This window comes from Ascaphus truei, chromosome 4 (assembly GCF_040206685.1).
Source record: "Ascaphus truei isolate aAscTru1 chromosome 4, aAscTru1.hap1, whole genome shotgun sequence".
NCBI lineage: Eukaryota > Metazoa > Chordata > Amphibia > Anura > Ascaphidae > Ascaphus > Ascaphus truei.
The window spans coordinates 322827248-322842297 of NC_134486.1; positions in this window are offsets into that span (position 1 = coordinate 322827248).

Genomic DNA, 15050 nt, shown 5'->3' on the forward strand with positions numbered 1-15050 from the left:
CATAGCATATTATTAATAAATAAACAGCTCAACAGTGACCATGATCTAAAAGATTAGCAGGGAAACTCCCAACATAAATAACCCACAACAAGTGAGGTGTCCTCTCACAATTAGTTACTCTGGGCCAACCTGGATCTGCCCTTGTGAAGCCCTCAGACCCCCTGACACATACCTGTAAAGCGGTTGTAATCGATAAAGTAAGGGAGAGTGAATCCCACCTGGAAGGCCTGAACACCCACCCGAGGCAACTAAGAAGGTGGCATTTGCCCCGTGGTGGGTGATATGTCAAACTGGTTGGGTAGCGGGAGTGGTAAACCCTTCATTACCTTATCGGTAGTAACCACTAAGGTAATGAAGGGGTTAACTCCTCCCAGAACCATCCCAGTAGGCCTAACCACCCACCTTGGGGCAACTATAATATTCACCCACCCCCTCTACCACCAACATATCAGGCACTGGTATTTAACCCTTTCATTACCTTCGCGGTTAGCCGCTAAGGTAATGAAGCTGGGTGTAAATGTATTTTTATTATGTAGGATTGAAGCAAGGGGTCACTGGAGCAGAAAAGAATGTGGGTCAATTCCAGAGACCCCCGGCTTCAATCCTATCTAATAAGAATACATGTTTTCCATCAGAGTCACATTACAGATTAAATCTCGCCACTCTTAAGATGTCGAGATTAAATGTGGGAGCTGCAGCCGCGATGTGAAACTCAGAGATACCTGTGTAGCTCAATTTGTAAACAAAAAATGTGTTAGAGCATTTTTTGAGCTACCGCTCAGTTTCTCTGTGCAGGTGGGCTACTGATCAGGAATAAGCCGTTTTATAGTGAGTTTGACATGTTATCGGAGCTTTCTGAATAGCTACACATGCAAACTCGCTCAAGAAGTGCTCAACAATGTAGATACATCACTTATCGGAGCTACCTGAATAGGCCCTTAGGTGTCACTGATTTCTGGAGCATGTTGAACCCAATTGAAAGAGATTATACTTTCTATTTGCAAACACACATACAACACCCTCACAAGAATTGACTATATATTGGCCAGCGAACAATGACCACTTACTGTAAATATCACTAGGACCAAAATAGAAGATATCATAATATCAGACCATGAACCAGTCTGGATAGAACTAGAAGTAGGATGTAAATGCCATATAGATAGAACGTGGAGATTTCCAGCACACATGTACAATAATAAAGATTTTTTCATACTGAACAAATGGCTGCAGTATAAGGATGAAAACAGCTCACACCAAAAACAGAGTAAACTATTTTGGGAAACAGCCAAAAGTGGTGCCGCAAGGAAAAATTACAACATACATAAACACAAAACAGAGAAAACTTGAAAAGGAATTTGTGACATCTAGTAAAGAGCTGAATTAAGCTTTCAAAGATTTAAAAAGCAATCCCCATGAATAAAAAAAAGAGGAGTACATACAAAAAGAAAATGTATGTGAATTATGGATCTGAAGAGAGGAAGCCAAAAGAGTGCAGTATAGAGGCCTGAATTTGTACAAATTTGGAAATAAGACCGGTAAATTAATGGGGAACCTACAGTAGTAAGGAAAAATACGCAACCGAATCATATTCTAAAAATAAGCAAAGACAATGGAGAAGTGACAATAGAGCCTAAAGAAATTAAACTAGTGTTTAAGAAATGTTATCAAAAACTACAGAGAAAGAGTGAAAAAATGAGGAAGCATTAAAAACCTTTGAAAAAAACCTGTACATTTTGGTAATTACACAGGAAGAAAGGCAAAAATTAAATGAACATATCTGCAGATGAAATAGTAAATTAAATAAAGCACCTTAAAAATGGAAAAGCACTGGGGTCAGGTGGGTTCGATGGGGAAAGCTATAATTTCTGGAAGCAGAAATAGTAGAATCATTAAAAGCAGCATACAAAGAAGCCCCCATTGTCTTTGGGATGCATCCTTGGACCTCATTTATTTCCAAGAAAGGGCCCCGGCACAATCAGTGGATCCCTACGGTTAAAAAATTATTTCTAGTGTAACTTCATTTTAAGGATAATTTCTCTGTGGAGAAGCTCATTATTTTTTAGGTGATTTAAGAGGGTTAGAGGCCAGTAACTGCTTCAAAAGAAAGATTTCTGCCAACTACAGTAGGTTTTTGGGGAATTTACAAAGATCCCATTGAGAATTCAGAACTTTCCAACCAAGTAGATCTATAAGTATGTATGTATTGTATTTATGTAGCGCCAACAATGTACAGTATGCAGTGCTTTACACCATTACAATAGGAGGTAAATAATGTACATTACAAACACTGGAAATATGTGAAAGAACAACATAAGGCTTATGTCCCAAAGAGCTTACTATCTAAGTGTTATGTTGGTAGGCTTTCAGACATATTTGGAGGAAAAAGGGCATAATTGGAAGTGTAGACAGAGGAGGTCAGGAGCATTTGTAGTTTGTAGAAGAGGTGTAACATATTTAATGAGATGCTTCTTTTAAGAGGTGGATTTTCAGCTGGACTTTGGATGTGGAAAGTAATGGTGCTTGTCGAACATTGAGTGGAAGAGCATTCCATAGTTTGGGCGAGATTAGTAGAAAAGGTTTAAGACGGGAGAGGGCTGTAGAGGTAAAAGGTGTTGAGTAGGTGTGTAATGACAGATCAGAGTTGAGATATATGGAGTGACAGAGGATTGCAGAGCTTCTTAAAAGTAAAGAGGAAAATGTAGTTCATATACAAATTAATAGGAAGACAGCAGAGAGAGTTCAGAAGGTCGAAAGCAGATTCTCTACACACCTAGAAGAGCAGGAGGTGATACGTGCAGCAGCATTTTGAATGGTTTTAAAGGAGAAAGATGTAAGGCAGGGAGGCCAGATAAAAGAATGTTACTATAATCAAATGGGAGAGAACAAAGGCATGCATTAGAGTTAGAACATAAGAAGGGGCATAGCTTGGCAATGTTGAGAAGGAAAAAGCGGCCAGATTCAGTATTTATTTATTTATTTACCCAGTGTTTATGTAAGGAGGAGTCGAATGTAATCCCTATGCGACTGGATGTATAGCAGTATTATTAATTATAATGGAGAAGAGAACAATGGGGCCTAGTTTGGCAGGGAATATGAGACATTTTATCTTAGGCATGTTAAGCTGATAGGCACTCTGTCATTTTTGACCAGACTGTAACTGTTAGGTCAGGTGTAGATAAATATAGTTGTGTATCATCGGCATAGATATGATAGGTGAAACCAGAGGAGTCAATAAATCAGTGAGAGGGTATGTAGAGAGAAGAGTAAGGGGCCTAAAACTGAGTCTTGAAGTACACCTACAGAGAGTTCCATAGACGTTGAGGAGAAGTTGGCATGAGAGACACTGAAAGAATGATGAGAGGTAGGAAGAAAACCAGGAGATGGAAGAATCAGAATGGAGTAGATTTGTTGAGATTTGGCAATATGGAGGTTATTAGCGACTTTGGTGAGTGCAGTTTCTGTAAAGTATGCTGTGCAGAAGCCTGATTGCAGAGGATCAAGCAGGTTATTGAAGTTAAGAAAGTGAAGTATATGAAAAGAGGCAATACATTCCAGAAGTTTAGAAGCAAATATCGTACAGGACGATCAAGGATAGGAGCTTCAAAGGCCCTTTGATAAAAAACAATGCTCATGAATATTTTTTGGACTCGGCTGTCAACAGGATGTCAGTTGAAAGCAGGCTTTTCCTGTTCCTGGATACAAATCACATCACATCAGTAGGAGTTAAATTTTATATGTTACAGTATGCATAAACCCTGGACATTTTTTCATATCCAGACTCAGACTAGTTTATGAGATCAAGATTACCCAGAGATCTTATGAAGTGAAAAGTGCTCTTTCAAACAATGTATGTGTTGATGGAACAAATGTGTGTTCCTCAGGAGAAGAGATTCAGAAGAATATACAGTGTATAATTTTATTCCAATATATACAAAATTAGAATCAACACTCCAATCTGTAGATATAGCAGTGAATAGTGCGAGATAAGGTACAGGGCAACCTGAGGGACCCCTCAATCTCTACATTACATGAAAATAATCAAAATTGGTAGCTGCACTCATTTAGAAAATAACTACACAAGAGCCAAGACGGAATAAAACAAAAAGAAGGTATATAAAAAAACAAAAAGTAAGATAAACATGATGTATGTCAAGTGCCCCTGGCTAAAGCCTTCTACTGGCCCCAACACTATAAGTCCTAGTAAGAACAGACAGTGTCAGGGTTAAACATCTGCGCATGGCCTAGCCTGCAGGTGCAGCCTGGATGGGTACTATGTTGCTTATCCAGGGGCAGGCCTGAACCGGCAGTTAGAGTGTCATACCTGGGGAGGGTACTGACTGGGTCACATGTATATGGTGTGATGCCTGTCAGTACATAGACCTGCCTTGTTATAGGGCGGGGTTACAAGCCCTTCCCCCCGGGTATTAAAGCTGACACTCCACCAAATTGAGGGTGCTTGATTATGGGACAGTGTGATACCCTTTCCCCTACCAGAGAGTCAAGGAGATTATGAGGGGCTCTTGTGGCCTCAAGCCCCTGGGGTTCTGTTCCATGGCTGGAGGACGATCATGCTGTTATGAAATAAAACTGCAGTTGAACCAACTATGGTGTGTGATTATTGGAAATGAGTATTGCCTGTGGGGACCTTCCTGCATCCACCAGGATCCTCATGGGATGGAGGCGCTGCACAGTAAGAGCCAAGAGAAAGCCTGCCCTGTTGCTGCTCCCAAACTTCAACTGCAGAGCCACTCAGACCTCCTGAACCAGCAGGTGAGCTACAGTACCCAGGGAAAACACCCATGTAGTGGCCAGATCTTCCGTGGCAGGGGGGAACAGGTGCTACAATAATAAGACACCAAAACTCCAATACACTATGGAAGCTCACTTAGAGACAAAACTAACTGAAACAAATCAAAAGATACAGTACTTGTCTGTGAGCTCCACAGTACTGAATGTGAAAAATTAGAAGACACAAAATGTAAACCTGGTATACAGGAGCGGTACTATAACATAGGAGGCAATAAAAGAGGGGATACTGATATCAAAGAATAAATACACCACCACACAAGAGGGGAAAGAATTGAGGACAAGGAAAGTGATAAGGGGGCAACGTTTCTGGGGACAACTCCATCTTCAGGCCCGTTCCTCTAGGTCAGCGTTTCCCAAATGGTGGGTCGCGACCCGGCACCGGGCCACGGCACCAAAATTGCCGGGTCGCAGCGAGGCTGGCCGCGCGGTGTCTTCCGTCCCCCCCACCCCCCCGATCAAGTTATAAAAATGGCGGCGATTCCCCCCGTGGTGTCGCGCGCATGCGCAGGGCAAGCAGGGCCCACTCCCTTCCTCCCCCCCGCTCCCAACGTGGGACGGAGGAGGAAGTACCAGCTCCTCTGTGGCCCGCACGTTATGTGGGTCGGAGGGGGAAGTACAAGCTCCTACTGCGGCCTGCTTTCCCCTGCGGCCAGCTTCCCGAGCTCACCTCCCATGGCACCCACTCCGAGCCCATCTCCCGTGCCCCCAAGCCCACCTCCCGTCCCGGGCAGCAGGGGATATCGGGGGCAGCAGGGGATATCGGGGGCAGCAGGGGAAAGCGTCCGGCGGCAAGGTAAGTCACCCCACCCAGTCACTGTCACCCAGGGACTCTCTCCCACCCAGTCACTGTCTCCTACCCACCCAGTCACTGTCACCCACCCAGTCACTGCCTCCCACCCAAGTGTCCCTGCCCCACCCCTCCCACGCAGTCCCTGGCCCCCTCCTCCCACCCACCCACCCAGTCCCTGGCCCCCTCCAAACCCAGTCCCTAGCCCCCTCCTCCCAACGTCCCTGGCCCCCTCCAAGTGTCCACCCACCCAGTCCCTGGCCCCCTCCAAACCCAGTCCCTGGCCCCCTCCTCCCACCCACCCACATCCGTCATTGCCTGTAATTCACTGTTTGTGTCTGTGTGCGTATAGGGGAGAGCGAGTGTGTGTGTGTGTGTGTGTGTGTATCTGTATCTGTGTGTGTGTGTGTGTGTGTGTGTATCAGTGAGTGTGTATCTGTATGTGTGTGTGTGTGTGTGTGTGTGTGTGTGTGTGTGTGTGTGTGTGTGTGTGTGTGTGTGTGTGTGTGTGTGTGTATCAGTATCAGTGTGTGTATCAGTATCAGAGTGTGTGTATCAGTATCAGTGTGTGTGTATCAGTACCAGTGTGTGTATCAGTATCAGTGTGTGTGTGTGTGTGTGTATCAGTGGCTGTGTGTGTGTGTGTGTGTATCAGTGGCTGTGTGTGTGTGTGTGTGTATCAGTGGCTGTGTGTGTGTGTGTGTGTGTATCAGTGGCTGTGTGTGTGTGTGTGTGTGTATCAGTGGCTGTGTGTGTGTGTGTGTGTGTGTGTGTGTGTGTGTGTGTGTGTGTGTGTGTGTGTGTGTGTGTGTGTGTGTGTGTGTGTGTGTGTGTATATCAGTGTGTGTATCAGTGTCTGTGTGTGTGTGTGTGTATCAGTGTCTGTGTCTGTGTCTGTGTCTGTGTCTGTGTCTGTGTGTGTGTCTGTGTGTGTGTGTGTGTGTGTGTGTGTGTGTGTGTGTGTGTGTGTGTGTGTGTGTGTGTGTGTGTGTGTGTGTGTGTGTATCAGTGGCTGTGTGTGTATCAGTGGCTGTGTGTGTGTGTGTCTGTGCAGGCCCTATAGGCCAGTATAGGCGATAACATTTTTAGTGGGTCACGAAGGAGAAGTTCAAAAATAACCGGGTCACGGAAAAAAAAAGTTTGGGAAACCCTGCTCTAGGTACTACACAACCTAAAGAACTTCCCTCAATGGAAAAGCCTTAAGGTGTTAACCACTTCCCAGTCTAGCAACAGTAAAAATCAGGCACACAGCATCAACAGATAAGCAGAACAGCATCAACAAATGAGCAGAGACCAAGAAATGTCAGTCGCAGTGCCCCTTTCTTCTTTTTGCTTCATTCTGTCTTTGCATGTGTGCAGTATTTTCATGATTCTATTCCTAGTTGCAAAAAGTTCAGGAGGTGATGGACTGGTCATCAATCTCAAACCAGTAATATGAGTTTAACTAATATAATGTTAGTATCTTACCCTCTTGTACTTCTTTTAAAAAAATTATAGTATTAAAAACCATGATTTTTAAAATCTCTAGTTTCTGAGATTACCATGGTGACTGTTAGATTGGAATGAGCTGTGGAGAAAACTTAATTTTAAACAAAATATTACTAAATAAACTAAACTTAATATTTAAAACCGTTATCTGTTGAACAAAGCATCATATTTTCAAAATAAAATTAGTCTTCTAAAGGGCAAGACGAGATCTATTATTACGTAAATTACGATTGTTGGATAAAGATGGTATTCAACTGGATTCCAAGGGTTATCAAAAGACCAAGATGATGAGCAAAAGTAAGATTTGAAGATGAAATAAAAAAATTTGTTGGAGCAAAGTGGAGAGAGAGGCTTGCAACTGCAATACTGTACCTGGAAGGTCATTGGGTAGGACTTCATCTAGCAGCGAATCGACAAGGGCTGAAAATATATATATATATGATTTTATATATATCTTTTAGCACTATTTTTTTTTTATTATTTTTTTTAATGCACAAGGAAATGGTACCACCACACAAACCGTGACTTCTACTTCTACCCACTATCCTGGCTACAGTTTCTTCTATACGCAAGTTCAAGCGACCTTTGTGAGTTGCATTTTTATATTGTTCACTAATAAACCTATTTTACAGATTTATGCTATGGAGCCCACGCTTTCTATTTTTGTTATATATATATATATATATTATAACACACAGGAATATCGCTCAACACTTAAATAGATTGTGTCCAGAACACCTGTTCATAAGTCATGTATAGTGTGACTAAACAGTGGTGCTAAAGGTTAAATGAATATGAAAACAACAGGGAGAAAGCAACCTTTAAATAGCACACGGACATAAATGAAAGTGTAACAAAAATAATTTATTAGGTGATTAAAACAGGGGATGAAATATAAAAGAAGAGGGGGGCTCAACACTACCTAGACATTATGGACCTGGAGGCAAGGGTCTAAATAAAGATCCAAAGCAAGACATATACAGGGTACAGGTGGCTTTGTCTAAGCACACCTGCGTGACAATCAACCTACACTGAGATCTTGTGACCACATGTAAAAATATTATGCCATATAATTTGATGCAATGGTTACATGTATTGGGTACACAAGTATAAGGGGTAACAGAATGCAAAATACGTCACCACTCAGTAGGTAGATGTCACAGACAAAGGTAGGTCAGAACTCCATGTCAGATGGAAAAAGGTAGGGGCCCCCCTCAGCAAAACTCCCACTCCAACGCGTTTCGACGGGAAACTGTCTTCTTCTGGGAGTGGTGAGGGGAGAAATGAGCTAGCATTTATAGTGAAAATCATAACTACAAAAATCGCGCCAAAATTTAAAGGATTGCAAGCAGCTGTGAGAGCAGAGAGTGTCTGCAGGCATGGCAGCGTCATGGGGCCTGTGTTACAATGATTGTGCATCTCATTGGGCTGTTCTAATCACGTGTACACTCTAAGGTCAGCCCCTATGTAAATAGGGTGATGACGCGTGTGACGTCATCGCGTCACAAATGTCATGACGCATGTCCGTAATGGAACCTGCCACTGAAGCCATAGGCAGGCCCAAGTAAGGGAAAATATTGAAGTGTTTGCCAGTTGCAAAGGACTGGCTATGATAGCCTTGCCTGCCAGATGTAAATAGAGTGATGACGCGTATGACGTCATCGCGTCACGAACGTCATGACGCATGCCCGTAATGGCACCTCCCACTGAAGCCATAGGCAGGCCCAAGTAAGGGAAAGCATTGTAGTATTTGCCAATTGCAAAAGACTGGCTGTAATAGCCTTGTCTGCCAGATCAATGGGGGATGCACATGACATCATCACATTCACACGGTTGTCATAGTAACCATGTAAACAAGCAAAACGGGCGATTTAGCACCAGATAAGAATGATAGATACTCTAAGGGGCCCTAAACTGTGAATAAAGGAAGCTGCTGGCAAAAAACATTCAAAGGCAGTTTGTCCTGGGTTAATACGGGAGATATGTATGAGCATATATCTAACATACTTCAATATACAAGTGAAAAGACACTCTAGGAGGCCCCATGCATTGAATGAAGGCAACTGCTGCTGGTAAGGACATTAAAAAGCATGCTATCCTGAGTTGGAAATACAAATAAAGATGGTTATATGTACAACAAACAGCAATATGTTATGAGTTTGTGGCTGAGTCTGAAAGGGTATATGCTTAATAAAGGTCATATGCCATTGAGTAAGGGTACCCCAATAAAGTGTGGTGGCTGCAATGTCAGCCATAATACATTCATACTCCTAAGTAGGAGAAAGTACAATGAACCATACTGGTTAAGGCATGTGCCTGTGCATTAGTGACCTGATTAAGGATATATACGAGCAATGATCTACATATTTGATTAACTCAGCATGATAGGTGCAGTTCAGTAATAGAAACAGGTAATTGCAAAAACATATCCACTTTGCTGAACGTTAACCCTCAACAGATCTAATATATGATGATAATGCCGGGTTACTAAAGTCTAATCCAGCTGTCGTCACATTATTATGTGAAGCTGCACCACCACTAGGATGACACAATTCCATAGACCTAGTGTGTGTCACAAGATGAATCAATCTGTGGCTCTAAAAGTAGATGCAGGCCAATAATTTTTCTATAGCATTTTCAACCGTATAATACGGACAATGTAGAACTGAAAAGGTCCTGGAAGAAGAATCACTGAAGGTGAAACAGTCGGTGTGCAAAATTATTGCAATGACTGAAATCCATAAGGAATGTTCTTGTCCTCGTTGGAATGAACAAATGATAGTTGTGGTAACGGAGCAATTCCCATGAGTGCTCCAGATGTGAAAGGAATCGTCACAATGCCTCTTGTCTTGGTATCGATATGAATGAATAATATCCACGACTCTTCTTAATGTGGAAAGATGATCTCCATACAGCAATCACGGATCTTCAGTTTAGGACAGGAATGCTGGTTCACAGTATGGGCATGTATGGGAGGAATAAAGTGGGAAACCACGCATTAGAAAACAGACAGGCCAAAGTGTTAAAAAACAGATCAAACCAGAGGGGCAATAGTTAAAGAAACATGGCAAATCCAAGGTAGTCATTGAGAACACGTGGTATCATGGTGCCCAACTGCATGATCCATCTGCACTCCCTCCTTAACAGAGCCTTTTCAAGGTCGCCACCCCGGGCACCGAGAGAGACCCTGTCGAAGGCAAACGCAGACAGTACCGCACAGTCGGACCCATGACAGCGCAAGAAGTGACGCGCAACTGAGCTGATCTTCTTGCATGAATCTACATCTCTTTGCGCATTTTTGATGTTACGGGTATGTTCCAACACGCGGAAGCGGAATTCTCTTGTGGTCATGCCAACATATGCAAGGCCACAAGGACTTTCAAGATGATATACTACTCCCTTGCTTTTACAGTTGATAAACGAGAGTATCTTGTATGTGTGTGTTTTGTTAGAATTCGTGAATGTAGATGTTTGGTGCATGTATCTACATGCTGAACACATGCCACATTTATAAAAGCCCAGTTTGCGATGTTGGGACAGAAAAGTGGGGTTAGTCTGAGGCACATAATGACTGCGTGTTAATTTATCCCCTAAATTCGGGGAACGCCTGCTTGTCAGGCTCGCGCGGTCGCCAAGTGTGTTCCTGAGTTCAGGATCTATCATAAGGGTCCCCCAATGTTTCTGAAGTATACCCCTAAGATCTGACCATTGGTGGTTGAAAGTGCTAATGAACCTAATTTGTTTCCTGCCCTTGTATTTGGGTCTAACTTGCAAAAGGCTCTCACGGGTCACTTTGCGGCAATTATTGTAGCCTTTTTGAATCTGGGATTTGGAATACCCACGATTAAGAAATTTGGGTTTAAATTCTTTAGCTCTGGCTTGAAAAGTAGCATCAGAGGAACAATTCCTCTTAAGTCTCAGGAATTCACTACGAGGAATCCCTGAGACTTGGTGCTGGGGATGGAAACTGGACGCATGGAGAATGGAGTTGGTCGCAGTAGTTTTGCGATGGATGTCTGTTTCAATCGTTCCTGTTCTATTGATACTGATTAGAACATCTAAAAATACAACAGAGGTAGGTCTACTTAAATGAGTGAGCTTGATGTTGAGCTTGTTGTGGTTGAGTGCATTGATGAAATCTGCGAATGCATCACTGGTGCCATGCCAGACAACCAGGATATCATCAATGTATCTCAACCACAACAAGCCCAAGTCACTATGGTGGCGATGGAGGTCTGAAAAGTCTACCTCCCTTTCCCACCATCCCAAAAATAGGTTGGCATAGGAGGGTGCACATGCCGCTCCCATTGCTGTGCCTCTGACTTGTAAATAAAATTTGGTTTTGAAAATAAAATAGTTGTGGGTGAGTATGAATTGTAAAAGTTCCATAAGGAAATCAAGAAGGTCACCCGGAATGTCTTGCATAGACAAATAGAATCTGGTTGCCAGGAGACCTTCCCGATGGGGGATGCAAGTGTACAGAGACTCTACATCACAGGTCGCAAGGATAGTGTCCTTGTCGACCGTGATGCAGTCGACCCTGGACAGCACCTCCATTGTATCACGTAAATAAGACAGTAAATTAACAACTGCGAGGCACAGAAATGAATCTAGGAAGCGGCAGGCAGGTTCACACAAACCCCCTATGCCAGAGACTATAGGTCGTCCTGGTGGGCGGGAGGCATTCTTGTGGACTTTGAGTAAAAGATAAAATGTAGGGATAACAGGGAATTTGGGTAGTAAGCCATCATAGTTGGATTTAGATATGGTCTTATTGTCTAGCGCGTTATGTAATATGCATTCTAGATCAGTCTTGAATCTGAGTGTGGCATCACAGGCTAACTCAGAGTAACATGCTGTATCTTGTAATTGTCTGTATGCCTCCCTTTCATACATACTTCATATCAGTGGCTGTGTGTGTGTGTGTGTGTGTGTGTGTGTGTGTGTGTGTGTGTGTGTGTGTGTGTGTGTGTGTGTGTGTGTGTGTGTGTGTGTGTGTGTGTGTGTGTGTGTGTGTGTGTGTGTGTGTGTGTGTGTGTGTATCAGTGTGTGTGTGTCAGTGTGTGTGTGTCAGTGTGTGTGTGTGTGTGTGTATATCAGTGTGTGTATCAGTGTCTGTGTGTGTGTGTGTATCAGTGTCTGTGTCTGTGTCTGTGTCTGTGTGTGTGTGTGTGTGTGTGTGTGTGTGTGTGTGTGTGTGTGTGTGTGTGTGTGTGTGTGTGTGTGTGTGTGTGTGTGTGTGTGTGTGTGTGTGTGTGTGTGTGTGTGTGTGTGTGTGTGTATCAGTGGCTGTGTGTGTATCAGTGGCTGTGTGTGTGTGTGTCTGTGCAGGCCCTATAGGCCAGTATAGGCGATAACATTTTTAGTGGGTCACGAAGTAGAAGTTCAAAAATAACCGGGTCACGGAAAAAAAAAGTTTGGGAAACCCTGCTCTAGGTACTACACAACCTAAAGAACTTCCCTCAATGGAAAAGCCTTAAGGTGTTAACCACTTCCCAGTCCAGCAACAGTAAAAATCAGGCACACAGCATCAACAGATAAGCAGAACAGCATCAACAAATGAGCAGAGACCAAGAAATGTCAGTCGCAGTGCCCCTTTCTTCTTTTTGCTTCATTCTGTCTTAGCATGTGTGCAGTATTTTCATGATTCTATTCCTAGTTGCAAAAAGTTCAGGAGGTGATGGACTGGTCATCAATCTCAAACCAGTAATATGAGTTTAACTAATATAATGTTAGTATCTTACCCTCTTGTACTTCTTTAAAAAAAATTATAGTATTAAAAACCATGATTTTTAAAATCTCTAGTTTCTGAGATTACCATGGTGACTGTTAGATTGGAATGAGCTGTGGAGAAAACTTAATTTTAAACTAAATATTACTAAATAAACTAAACTTAATATTTAAAACCGTTATCTGTTGAACAAAGCATCATATTTTCAAAATAAAATTAGTCTTCTAAAGGGCAAGACGAGATCTATTATTACGTAAATTACGATTGTTGGATAAAGATGGTATTCAACTGGATTCCAAGGGTTATCAAAAGACCAAGATGATGAGCAAAAGTAAGATTTGAAGATGAAATAAAAAAATTTGTTGGAGCAACGTGGAGAGAGAGGCTTGCAACTGCAATACCTGGAAGGTCATTGGGTAGGACTTCATCTAGCAGCGAATCGACAAGGGCTGAAAAAATATATATATATGATTTTATATATATCTTTTAGCACTATTTTTTTTTTATTATTTTTTTTAATGCACAAGGAAATGGTACCACCACACAAACCGTGACTTCTACTTCTACCCACTATCCTGGCTACAGTTTCTTCTATACGCAAGTTCAAGCGACCTTTGTGAGTTGCATTTTTATATTGTTCACTAATAAACCTATTTTACAGATTTATGCTATGGAGCCCACGCTTTCTATTTTTGTTATATATATATATATATTATAACACACAGGAATATCGCTCAACACTTAAATAGATTGTGTCCAGAACACCTGTTCATAAGTCATGTATAGTGTGACTAAACAGTGGTGCTAAAGGTTAAATGAATATGAAAACAACAGGGAGAAAGCAACCTTTAAATAGCACACGGACATAAATGAAAGTGTAACAAAAATAATTTATTAGGTGATTAAAACAGGGAATGAAATATAAAAGAAGAGGGGGGCTCAACACTACCTAGACATTATGGACCTGGAGGCAAGGGTCTAAATAAAGATCCAAAGCAAGACATATACAGGGTACAGGTGGCTTTGTCTAAGCACACCTGCGTGACAATCAACCTACACTGAGATCTTGTGACCACATGTAAAAATATTATGCCATATAATTTGATGCAATGGTTACATGTATTGGGTACACAAGTATAAGGGGTAACAGAATGCAAAATACGTCACCACTCAGTAGGTAGATGTCACAGACAAAGGTAGGTCAGAACTCCATGTCAGATGGAAAAAGGTAGGGGCCCCCCTCAGCAAAACTCCCACTCCAACGCGTTTCGACGGGAAACTGTCTTCTTCTGGGAGTGGTGAGGGGAGAAATGAGCTAGCATTTATAGTGAAAATCATAACTACAAAAATCGCGCCAAAATTTAAAGGATTGCAAGCAGCTGTGAGAGCAGAGAGTGTCTGCAGGCATGGCAGCGTCATGGGGCCTGTGTTACAATGATTGTGCATCTCATTGGGCTGTTCTAATCACGTGTACACTCTAAGGTCAGCCCCTATGTAAATAGGGTGATGACGCGTGTGACGTCATCGCGTCACAAATGTCATGACGCATGTCCGTAATGGAACCTGCCACTGAAGCCATAGGCAGGCCCAAGTAAGGGAAAATATTGAAGTGTTTGCCAGTTGCAAAGGACTGGCTATGATAGCCTTGCCTGCCAGATGTAAATAGAGTGATGACGCGTATGACGTCATCGCGTCACGAACGTCATGACGCATGCCCGTAATGGCACCTCCCACTGAAGCCATAGGCAGGCCCAAGTAAGGGAAAGCATTGTAGTATTTGCCAATTGCAAAAGACTGGCTGTAATAGCCTTGTCTGCCAGATCAATGGGGGATGCACATGACATCATCACATTCACACGGTTGTCATAGTAACCATGTAAACAAGCAAAACGGGCGATTTAGCACCAGATAAGAATGATAGATACTCTAAGGGGCCCTAAACTGTGAATAAAGGAAGCTGCTGGCAAAAAACATTCAAAGGCAGTTTGTCCTGGGTTAATACGGGAGATATGTATGAGCATATATCTAACATACTTCAATATACAAGTGAAAAGACACTCTAGGAGGCCCCATGCATTGAATGAAGGCAACTGCTGCTGGTAAGGACATTAAAAAGCATGCTATCCTGAGTTGGAAATACAAATAAAGATGGTTATATGTACAACAAACAGCAATATGTTATGAGTTTGTGGCTGAGTCTGAAAGGGTATATGCTTAATAAAGGTCATATGC